We start from the raw sequence: 10,728 nt of genomic DNA on the forward strand, positions 1-10,728 counted from the left end.
AGACAGAACATACCACGGCTGGGATCAGCTAAGGGGCAGAAATTCCAAAACTTTCCAAATTTTTTTCCACCAGTTACATTTCTAGATAACCAGTCGGCAGGTTTTTAGAAAAAATCTTGACACCCCTAGTACACAATGGCTGGCATACAGTAAGATCTCAATAAATGTGTGTATGGCTCTGTCCCGGATGGCACACAGAGCCCACACGCTGGGAGGGAAGGGGGTCTCTGAGAGATCTCCATGTTGGAAGCCCAGGAAGGAAAGACTCCTTATCTGGAAACTAAACCTTTATCCACAGAGGCCTGGGTGGACGGACAGATTTATGACTGAAGTCAGTTCCAGCATTCACCTGCACCAAGCCGGCGGTCCAGACTCCCCTCCTTGTGTGGCTATGAAAACCCCAAACCGCAACTGTGAAGACCCGTATCCAGTCCCCTCCCCCTCGGGACCCCTGCTTCAAGTTCCACTTATTTTTCTCACTTTTAGGAAGCCTGTTCAGTTGTGGATCTTGAGGATTTCCTTTCTTTAGATTTGAGCTCAGTCTATCTTTCAGATTATTTTGTGATTTTTTTTTTCTGCATGTCTATGTTTGAGATGGGAAGGAGCTCCTGTTTCTGCTGTGTCTCATACGGACTAAAAGCGCCAGGCTGATGTACTAATATAAATCTGATCATCTGCATTCCCTGCTCCAAGGCCTTCAGTGATTCCCCATTTCCTTCAGTGTAGAGCCCAAAGAGCATAACCTAACATGCAAAGTCCCTCCCAATCTGCCCTGGGTTGATTTCCTGGGCTGCTTCTTGGGCAACCCCATCTTTGCACTGTCTACTCCAATATCACTAAAACATTTGCTGTGTCCCAAATCAGCCATGGTCTCTCACACCTCCCAGCCTTGAAATATGCTACCTATCTGCCTGGAACTTTCTTTCCCCCTGCACTCCTACTCAACCCTCATAATTCCCTAGCGATGCCATTGTCCACAACAAACATTCCCTGACATCGATCCTGCAAGCCTAAATTAATCCCCCACCTTCCCTTCTGTGTTTTCTAACTCTGCCCAAATCTCCCTTCACAGTACATGGTATTCTAATTGTCTCTGGTCATATAATTTTTGTTTGTTTGTTTGTTTGTTTTCTTGGGGAACACCCACCTCACCCACAAGGTGAAATCTCCAGCAACCATTTCATTCTACAAGACCCTGCCCAGAGACAAATTGTCCATGAGGGTGACCAGCTGGAGGCTTCAGGGCTCCTGACTTGCCCAGACTCTTCCCAGGCCCTGGAAAGGCCGCAGCTATGTGTCTACATGGTCATATATTCTTTTGTAAAATTTTAAGACAAATATATTTTAACCACAGTTGGTTAAAACAAACCACTAAATCTTCCTACCTTGGTTTACCCTATTACACTTTGGAGTGGCTGCAGGCAATGTGATATCCAGCTAAGGGGAAGCTGAAGTGGGGATATACTACATTTGGTGTGATTGCATCCATTTATATAATGTGTAGACACTTTCATATTTACCTAAAGTATTGGTAGTTATCCCAGTGGAGAAGAGCTACCAGGAGCTCTGGTATCACCCCCTCTGCCCTGCATGGTGCACAAAAGTGCAAAGCCACAGTTCCACTTGCTGCACTCATGTGACCTACATGTGACCCACGTGCATGTGGACAGTGGAGGGAAAACAAAGTCTGAAATGCATAGTCAGAAGGCAGCCTATGGAAACCTCTTCCAACTCCCAGAGTTAACTAATACAAATATCATGTCATTTTTTATTTTGTAATGTCTTTGTATTTGTCCACTTTTGAAATTTGTCATGATTTATTTTCTCATTCATTCCAAGTTATAGTTTCTTGTGGGCAATCTTGTATTCTTTTCCTTAGGGAGGGCCTCCCAAATGGCATAACCTTCCAGCCCTACAGAACTTGCGTTTTTCCCTGATCCTGTCCCCTATCCCTTTGTCACAGCTGACCCAAGCTGGACCCTATATTCTTTCACACAGGGGTTTAGATTCCACTTAGAAACTGGGGTTTCACCATGGCGCTGGAACTGTAACATGGAAATTCCAGAGCAAGAGGCTGAGCACGTTTCTGTCCATGGGTGAAGCACTGGAGAAAACCAGTGGGCAAAGTAGCCAGAGGCAGAGAGTTCTGTTCATGTTCTAGATTCTGGTTCCTGCCTTTCCACTTCCCCTGAGGTCTGTTTAGTTATCTATTGCTGACTAATAAATTACCTTAGCAGCTTAAAATAACAAACACTCATTACCTCACAGTTTCTGTGAGTCAGGACACTGGAAGCAGCTGATCTAAGTGGTTCTGCTCAGGGTGTCTCATGAGGTTGCAGAAAAGATGTCAGCCAGAACTGCAGTCAGCCCGGGGCTCCCCCGGGGCTGGAGGAGACTCTTTCAATGTGGCTCGATCACATGACTGTTAGCAGGACACCTCAGTTCCCTGCCAGGTGCACCTTGACACAGGTATGCTTCAGTGTTCTCACAACATGGCAGCTCGATGCCCCCCCACACACACACACACCCAAGAGAGTGATCCAAGAGAGGGCAGGGAGGAATCAGAAGGCTTTTTATGACTATGACTCTGTACTGTCAAAAATGCAGATACTGAAGTCCTAACCTCTAGTACCTCAGAATGTGACCTTATTTAGAGATAAGGTCTTTACAGAGGTAATCAAGCCAAAATTAGGTCATTAGGGTGAACCCTAATTCAATATGACTAGTGCCCTTATAAAAAGGGGAAATTTGGACACAGAGACAGACATACATAAAGAATACCATGTTAAGATGAAGGCCAAGTTCCGAGTGACACTTGTATAAGCCAAGAAACACCAAAGTTTGCCAACAAACAGAAACTAGGAAAGAGGCACTGAATAAATTCTCCCTCACAGCCCTTAGAAAGAACCAAGCCTGCCAACACCTTGGACTTGGATTTCTAGCCTCCAGAACAGTGAGAAAATACACTTTTGTTGTTTAAGCTACCCAGCCTGTGGTACTTTGTTACAGCAACCTTAGCAGACTCATACAATGGCCAACTCTCAGATCACACATCATCACTTCTTTCCTATTCTGTTTGTTACAAGTGAGTCACTAAGTTCAGCCCATGATCAAAGGGAGGGGAATTAAGCTCATCTCTTGAAAGGAAAACTATTTGAGAATTTGTGGACATATTTGAAAGTCGCTATCAGGTTTGTGAGATACCTTTGAAATCTTATGATAAATTCTCTTTAAGCTAACATGAATTGGATTCCTTAGTTCTGCATTCAAGTCTTTATTAAGAATTTATTCACATAGACTGAAAGTGAAGGGATAGAAAAAGAAATTCTATGAAAATGGAAACCAAAAGCAACGGGATTAGCTCTACTTATATCAGATAAAATAGAAATTAAGTCAAAAACTATAAAAAGAGACAAAAAAAAGGTCATTATATAATGAAAAAGGGAGCAATTCAGCAAGAGGATATAACAATTACAAATATATATGCACCCAACTCTGGAGCACCCAAATCTAAAAAGCAAAGCTCTATTATTGGATGAAAAGGGAGAGATAGACTACAATGCAATAATAGAAGGGAACTTCAAGACCCCACTTTCATCAAAGGAAAGATAGATCATCCAGTCAGAAAATCAACAAAGAAACACCAGATTTAAAATGCACTCTAGACCAAATGAAACTAACAGACATTTATAGAACATTTCCAACAGCTGCAGAATACACATTCTTCTCAACTGCACATGAAACATTCTTCAAGATACATCACACATTACATCACAAAACAAGTCTCAGCAAATTTAAAATAATTGAAATCATACCATGGATTTTCACAGACCACAGTAAAATAAAACTAGAAATCAATTCCAAGAGGAACTCTCAAAGCTACACAAATACATGGAAATTAAATAACCCGCTGCTGAACAATCCTTGAGTTATTGACAAAATCAAAATGGAAATGAAATTTTCAAATTGAATGACAAAGGCAATACGAGCTTCCAAAATCTATGGGATACACTAAAAACAGTGCTAAGGGAGAAATGCATAGCCTTAAATGCTTACATCAAAAAGACAGAAAGATCACAAATTAAGAACCTAATGTCATACCTCAAGGAACTAGAAAAATAAGAACAAACCAGACCCAAAGCCAGCAGAGGAAAGAAATAATAAAGTTCAGAGCAGAACTAAACAAAATGGAAACCAAAATAAACAGTACAAAGGATCAATGAAATGAAAAGTTGGTTCTTTAGAAAGATAAACAAAATTGATAGACAAGCTAGATTAACCAGAAATAGAAGAGAAAGGACTCAAATAAACTCAAGGAAAAAGGAGACGTTACAACTAATACCACAGAAATACAAAATATCATCCATGACTACTATGGAAATCTCTATACACACGAACTGGAAAATCTAGAGGAAATGGATAAATTCTTGGAAACACACAACCTCCCAAGGTTAAGTATATTCCTAGGTATTTTATTTTCTTTGCAGCCGTTGTAAATGTTATTGTATTCTTGACGCCTGAATTAGGAAGAAATAAAAATTCTGAATAGACCAATAACAAATAACAACATTGAAACAGTAATAAAAAATAAAATCTTCGAACAAGAAAAGCCCTGGCCCGGGCCAGTTGACAGTCAAATTCCAACAGACCTACAAAGAAGAACTGGCACCCATTCTACTGAAACTGTTCCATAATATTGAGAAGGAGGGAAACCCTCTCTAACTCATTCTCTGAAGCTAGTATCACCTCAATACCAAAGCCAGGAAAGGATAAAACAAAAAGGAAAAACTACAGCCCAATATCCCTTATGAACATAGATGCAAAATTCCTCAACAAAACACTAACAAACAGAATTCAACAGCACATCAAAAAGATAATCCACCATGATCAAGTGTGTTTCATCCCAGGTATGAAAGGATGATTCAACATATGCAAATCAATAAATATAATTCAACACATAAACAGAAGTAAAAACAAAAACCATATATGATCACCTTAATAGATGCAGAAAAAGCATTCTATAAAATCCAGCACCTTTTCATGATAAAAAACATCAATAAATTAGTCATAGAAGGAATATACCCCAGAATAATAAAAGCTATATATGACAAACCCACAGCCAACATCACACTGAATGGGAAAATGTTGAAAGCATTTCCCCTACAAAATGGAACAAGACAAGGGTGTCCACTGTCACCACTTCTAATCAACATAATACTGGAAGTCCTAGACAGAGCAATTCAGCAAGAGAAAGAAATAAGAGCATACAAATTGGGAAACAGGAGGTTAAATTATCCCTGTTTGCTGATAATATGATCTTGTATCTAAAAAACTCTATAGACTCCACCAAAAGACTCCTAGAATTGATAGATAAACTCAGCAAAATCTCAGGTTACAAAATCGATATACACAAATTAGTAGCATTCCTATATACTAATAACAGTCAAGCTGAGAGTCAAGAATACAATAACATTTACAATGGCTGCAAAGAAAATAAAATACCTAGGAATATACTTAACCAAGGAGGTGAAAAATCTCTATGAGAAGAACTACAAAACACTGATGAAAGAAGTTGCAATTGACACAAATTGAAAAATATATCATGCTCATGGATTGGTGAAATCAACATTGTTAAAATACCCATACTGTCCAAAGTGATTTACAGATTCAATACAATCCCCATCCAAATACCAACATCATATTTCACATATCTAGAAAAAAATAATTATATGCTTCATTTGGAAGCAAAAAAACCCCTAATAGCCAAAGCAATCTTAAGCAAAAAGAAAAATCTGAAAGTATCACATTACCTGACTTCAAATTATACTACAAGACCGTAGTGACCAAAACAGTATGGGAATGGTATAAAGATAAAGACATAGGCCAATAGAACAGAGTAGAGAACCCAGAAATAAAACCATATAGCAATGACCATATAGCTGATTTTTGACAAAGTGGACAAAAACACAGATTAGTGGAAAGACACTCTATTTAATAAATGGTGCTGGCTAAACATTTATCGGGTGGGTGGGAGGGGGGAGGAGGGGATGGGTATATACTTACATAATGAGTGTGATGCACACCACCTGGATAATGGACACGCTTGAAGCTCTGACACAGCAGGGGGGGAGGGATGGCAAGGGCAATATATGTAACCTTAACAATATTTGTACCCGCATAATATGATGAAATAAAAAGAAAAAAAAAGAAAAATAGAAAAAAATTGTTTTAAAAAATGGTGTTGGAAAATTGGATAGCCATATGCAGAAGAATGAAATACGATCCCTATCTCTCGCTATATAAAAATTAACTTAAGATGGATTTAAGACCTAATGTGAAACCATAAAATTTCTGGAAGAAACCATAGGAAAAACTCTTCTAGACATTAGCCTAGGTAAAGAATTTATGACTACAGCATTCTTCACAGATATAGAAAAAAATAATTTTGCGCTTTGTATGGAACCAAAAAAGACCCCGAATATCAAGAGCAATTCTAGGCAACAAAAACAAAATGGGAGGTATTAATATGCCAGATATCAAACTATACTACAAAGCTGTAGTAATTAAAACAATCTGGTATTGGCACAAAAATAGGATTATTGACCAGTGGAACAGATGTGAGAATCCTGATATAAAACCATCCTCATATAGCCATCTAATCTTTGACAAAGCAGACAAAAACATATGCTGGGGAAAAGAATCCCTTTTCAATAAATGGTGCTGGGAAAACTGGATAGCCACTTGTAGAAGGCTAAAGCAGGACCCACACCTTTTACCTCTCACAAAAATCAACTCACGCTGGATAACAGACTTAAACCTAAGGTATGAAACTATTAGAATTCTGGAGGAAAATGTTGGAAACACTCTCCTAGACATCGGCCTAGGCAAAGAGTTTATGAAGAAGTCCCCAAAGGCAATCAAAGCAGCAACAAAAATAAATAAATGGGACATGATGAAACTAAAAAGCTTCTGCACAGCCAAAGAAACAGTCATGAAAGTAAACAGACAACCTACAGAATGGGAGAAAATTTTTGCATCCTACGTATCCGATAAAGGGCTGATAACTAGAATATACTTAGAACTCACAAAAATCAGCAAGAAAAAATCAAATAACCCTTCAAGGACTTGAACAGAAATTTTTCTAAAGAAGACAGAAGAATGGCCAACAAACATATGAAAAAATGCTCATTATCTCTAATCATCAGGGAAATGCAAATCAAAACCACAATGAGATATCACTTAACCCCAGTGAGAATGGCCTTTATCAAAAAATCTCCAAACAATAAATGCTGGCGTGGTTGCGGAGAGAGAGGAACACTCCTACACTGCTGGTGGGACTGCAAACTAGTTCAACCTCTGTGGAAAGCAATATGGAGATACCTTAAAGCGATACAAGTGAATCTACCAGTTGATCCAGCAATCCCATTGCTGGGCATCTACCCAAAAGATCCAATGACACTCTACCAAAAAGACACCTGCACTTGAATGTTTATAGCAGCACAATTCATAATTGCAAGGCTGTGGAAACAGCCCAAGTGCCCATCAATCCAAGAATGGATTAATAAAATGTGGTATATGTATACCATGGAGTACTATTCAGCTCTAAGAAACAATGGTGATATAGCACATCTTATATTTTCCTGGTTAGAGCTGGAACCCATACTACTAAGTGAAGTATCTCAAGAATGGAAAAACAAGCACCACATACACTCACCAGCAAACTGGTATTAACTGAGTAGCACCTAAGTGGACACATAGGTACTACAGTAATAGGGTATTGGGGAGGGGGGAGGGGGGCGGGTATATACATACATAATGAGTGACATGTGCACCATCTGAGGGATGGTCATGCTGGAAAATCAGACTTGTGGGGGGAGGGGGAGGAAAGGGCATTTATTGAAACCTTAAAATCTGTACCCCCATAATATGCCAAAATAAAAAAAAGAATTTATGACTAAAACATCAAAGGCAAAAACAGCAAAAACAAAAATAAATAAATGAGAATTAATTTAGAAAGTTTCTGCACAGCAAAGGAAATAATCAACAGAATAGACAACCTACAGAATAGGAGAAAATATTCGCAAACTATATATATATCTAGCAAAGGGTTAATATCCAGAATCTACAACAAGCTCAAACAAATCAGACAAAAAAAGAAAGAGAGAAAAGAAAATCCATTAAAAAGTGAAAAGACATGAACAGATTTTTTCAAAAGAAGATAGACAAATTGGCAACAGATATATGAAAAAATTCTGAACATTGCTAATCATCAAGGAAATGCAAATTAAAACCACAATGAGATACCAACTTACTGCTATAAGAATGGCTGTTACTAAAAAATAAAATAAAATAGATGTTGGCATGCATATGGTGAAAAAGGAATGCTTATACACTTTTGGTGGGACTGTAAATTAATACAATCTCTATGGAAAACAGTATGGAGATTCCTCAAAGAAATAAAAGTAGACCTACCATTTGATCCAGCAATCCCACTAGTGGGTATCTACCCAAAGGAAAAGAAGTCATTGTACCTAAAGATACCTGTACTCAAATGTTTATTGCAGCACAATTCACAATTGCAAAGATGTAGACTCAACCTAAGGGTATATTAGTTGGTGAGTGGATAAAGAAAATGCAGTATAAATACCATGGAGTACTACTCAGCCATAAAAAGGAATGAAATAATGTCATTTGCAGCAATTTGGATGGGAGTGGAAAATATTATCCTAAGTGAGGCATCTCAGGAAAGGAAAAACAAACATCGCATGTTCTCACTAGTAAGTGGGAACTAAATGATGTGTACACATGGTCATAAAGTTGGTGTAAAGGACATTGGAAACTCAGAAAGGAGGAGGGTGAGAGAGGGGTGAGGGATAAAAACTTACCTGTTGGGTAGAATGTATTCTATTCGGATGATGGGCACACTGAAAGCCCTGACTTCAGCATTATACAATTCATCCATGTAACAGGAACATTTGTACCCACTGATACTTTGAAATAAAAATTCTCTTAATAATTTAAATAAATAAAAGAAGAAGAAACATACCTCAAAACAATAAAGGCCATATATGACAAATCCATGATACAGAACAGGGAAACATGATACAGAATAGGGAAAAGTTGAAAACTTTTTCCTCTAAGTTCTGGAGCAAGACAGTGATGCTCCCCTTTCTCACTTCTATTCAAGATAGTACTGAATTTCCTAGCCAGAGCAATTAGACAAAAGAAAGAAATAAAAGCCACCCACATTGGAAAGAAGGTGGTCAAATTGTCCCTATTTGCAGATGACATGATCTTATATAGAGAAAATTCTGAAGACTTTACAAAGAAGAACTGTTAGAATTAACAAATAAATTCAGTAAAATTGCAAGATACAAAATTAAAACATAAAAATCGGTAGTGTTTCTATATGTTAATACTGAACTATCTGAAAAAGAAACCAAGAAAACAACAATCCAATTTACAATAGCTTCAAAAAACAAAAAAAGATACCTAGGAATAAATTTAACCTAAGAGTTGAAAGATCTCTACACTGAAAATTCTAAGATATTGATGAAGAAATTGAGGAGGACACAAAAAAATGGAAGGTATCCCATGTTTAGGAATTAGTAGAATTAACATTGTTAAAATGTTTATACTACCCAAAACAGTCTACAGATTCAAGGCAATCTCTAGCAAAATACCAATGACATTCTTCACAGAGATAGAAAAAACAATCCTACAATTTGAAACCATGAAAGACCACAAATACTTAAAACCAAATACTTAAAAGAATCCTACAATTTGAAACCATGAAAGACCACAAATACTTTCATGGTATGAAACCATGAAAGACCACAAATACTTAAAACAATCTTGAGCAAAAAGAACAAAACCCACAACCCAACTTCAAAATATGCTACAAAGCTATAGTAACCAACACAGCATGGTATTGACATAAAAACAGATACACAGACCAATGGAACAAAGTAGACAGCCCAGAAATAAATCCATTCACTTATAGCCAACTATTTTTGAAAAAGGTGCCAAGAACCCACATTAAGGAAAGAACAGTCTCATCAATAATGGTCTTGGGCTAGGTGCAGTGGCTCATGCCTGTAAGCACTTTGGGAGGTCGAGGTGGAGAATAACTTGAGGCCAGGAGTTAAAAACCAGCCTGGGCAATATAGCAAGATCGCTTATCTGCAAAAGTTTTTTTCAATTAGCTGAGCATGGTGGTGCACACCTGTAGTACCAGCTACTCAGCTGAGGCAAGAGGATCACTTAAGACCAGAAGTCAGAGGTTACAGTGAGATGTGATCATGCCACTGCACTCTAGCCTGGGGAACAGAGCAAGACCCTATCTCAAAAGAAAAAAATAATTGTCTTGGGCAAATTGGATATCCACATTCAGAAAAATGAAACTATACCCCTATTACTTATTGTATACAAAAATAAACTCAAAATAGACTAAAGATATAAATATAAGACCAAAAACTATGAAACTACTAAAAGAAAACATAGGAAAAATTCTTCATGACATTAGACTAGGCAAAGATTTTTTACATAAGACCTCACTCAAAAGCACAGGCAACAAAAGCAAAAATAGTCAAATGGAATTACACCAAATAGGAAGCTTCTGCACAGCAAAGGAAACAATCAACAGAGTGAAGAGACAGTGTAAAATGGTAGAAAATATTTGCCAGCTACACATCTGACAAGGAGTCAGGCCATATAAGGAATTCAACT

This window comes from Microcebus murinus, chromosome 4 (genome assembly GCF_040939455.1).
Source record: "Microcebus murinus isolate Inina chromosome 4, M.murinus_Inina_mat1.0, whole genome shotgun sequence".
In the NCBI taxonomy this organism is placed as follows: Eukaryota; Metazoa; Chordata; class Mammalia; order Primates; family Cheirogaleidae; genus Microcebus; species Microcebus murinus.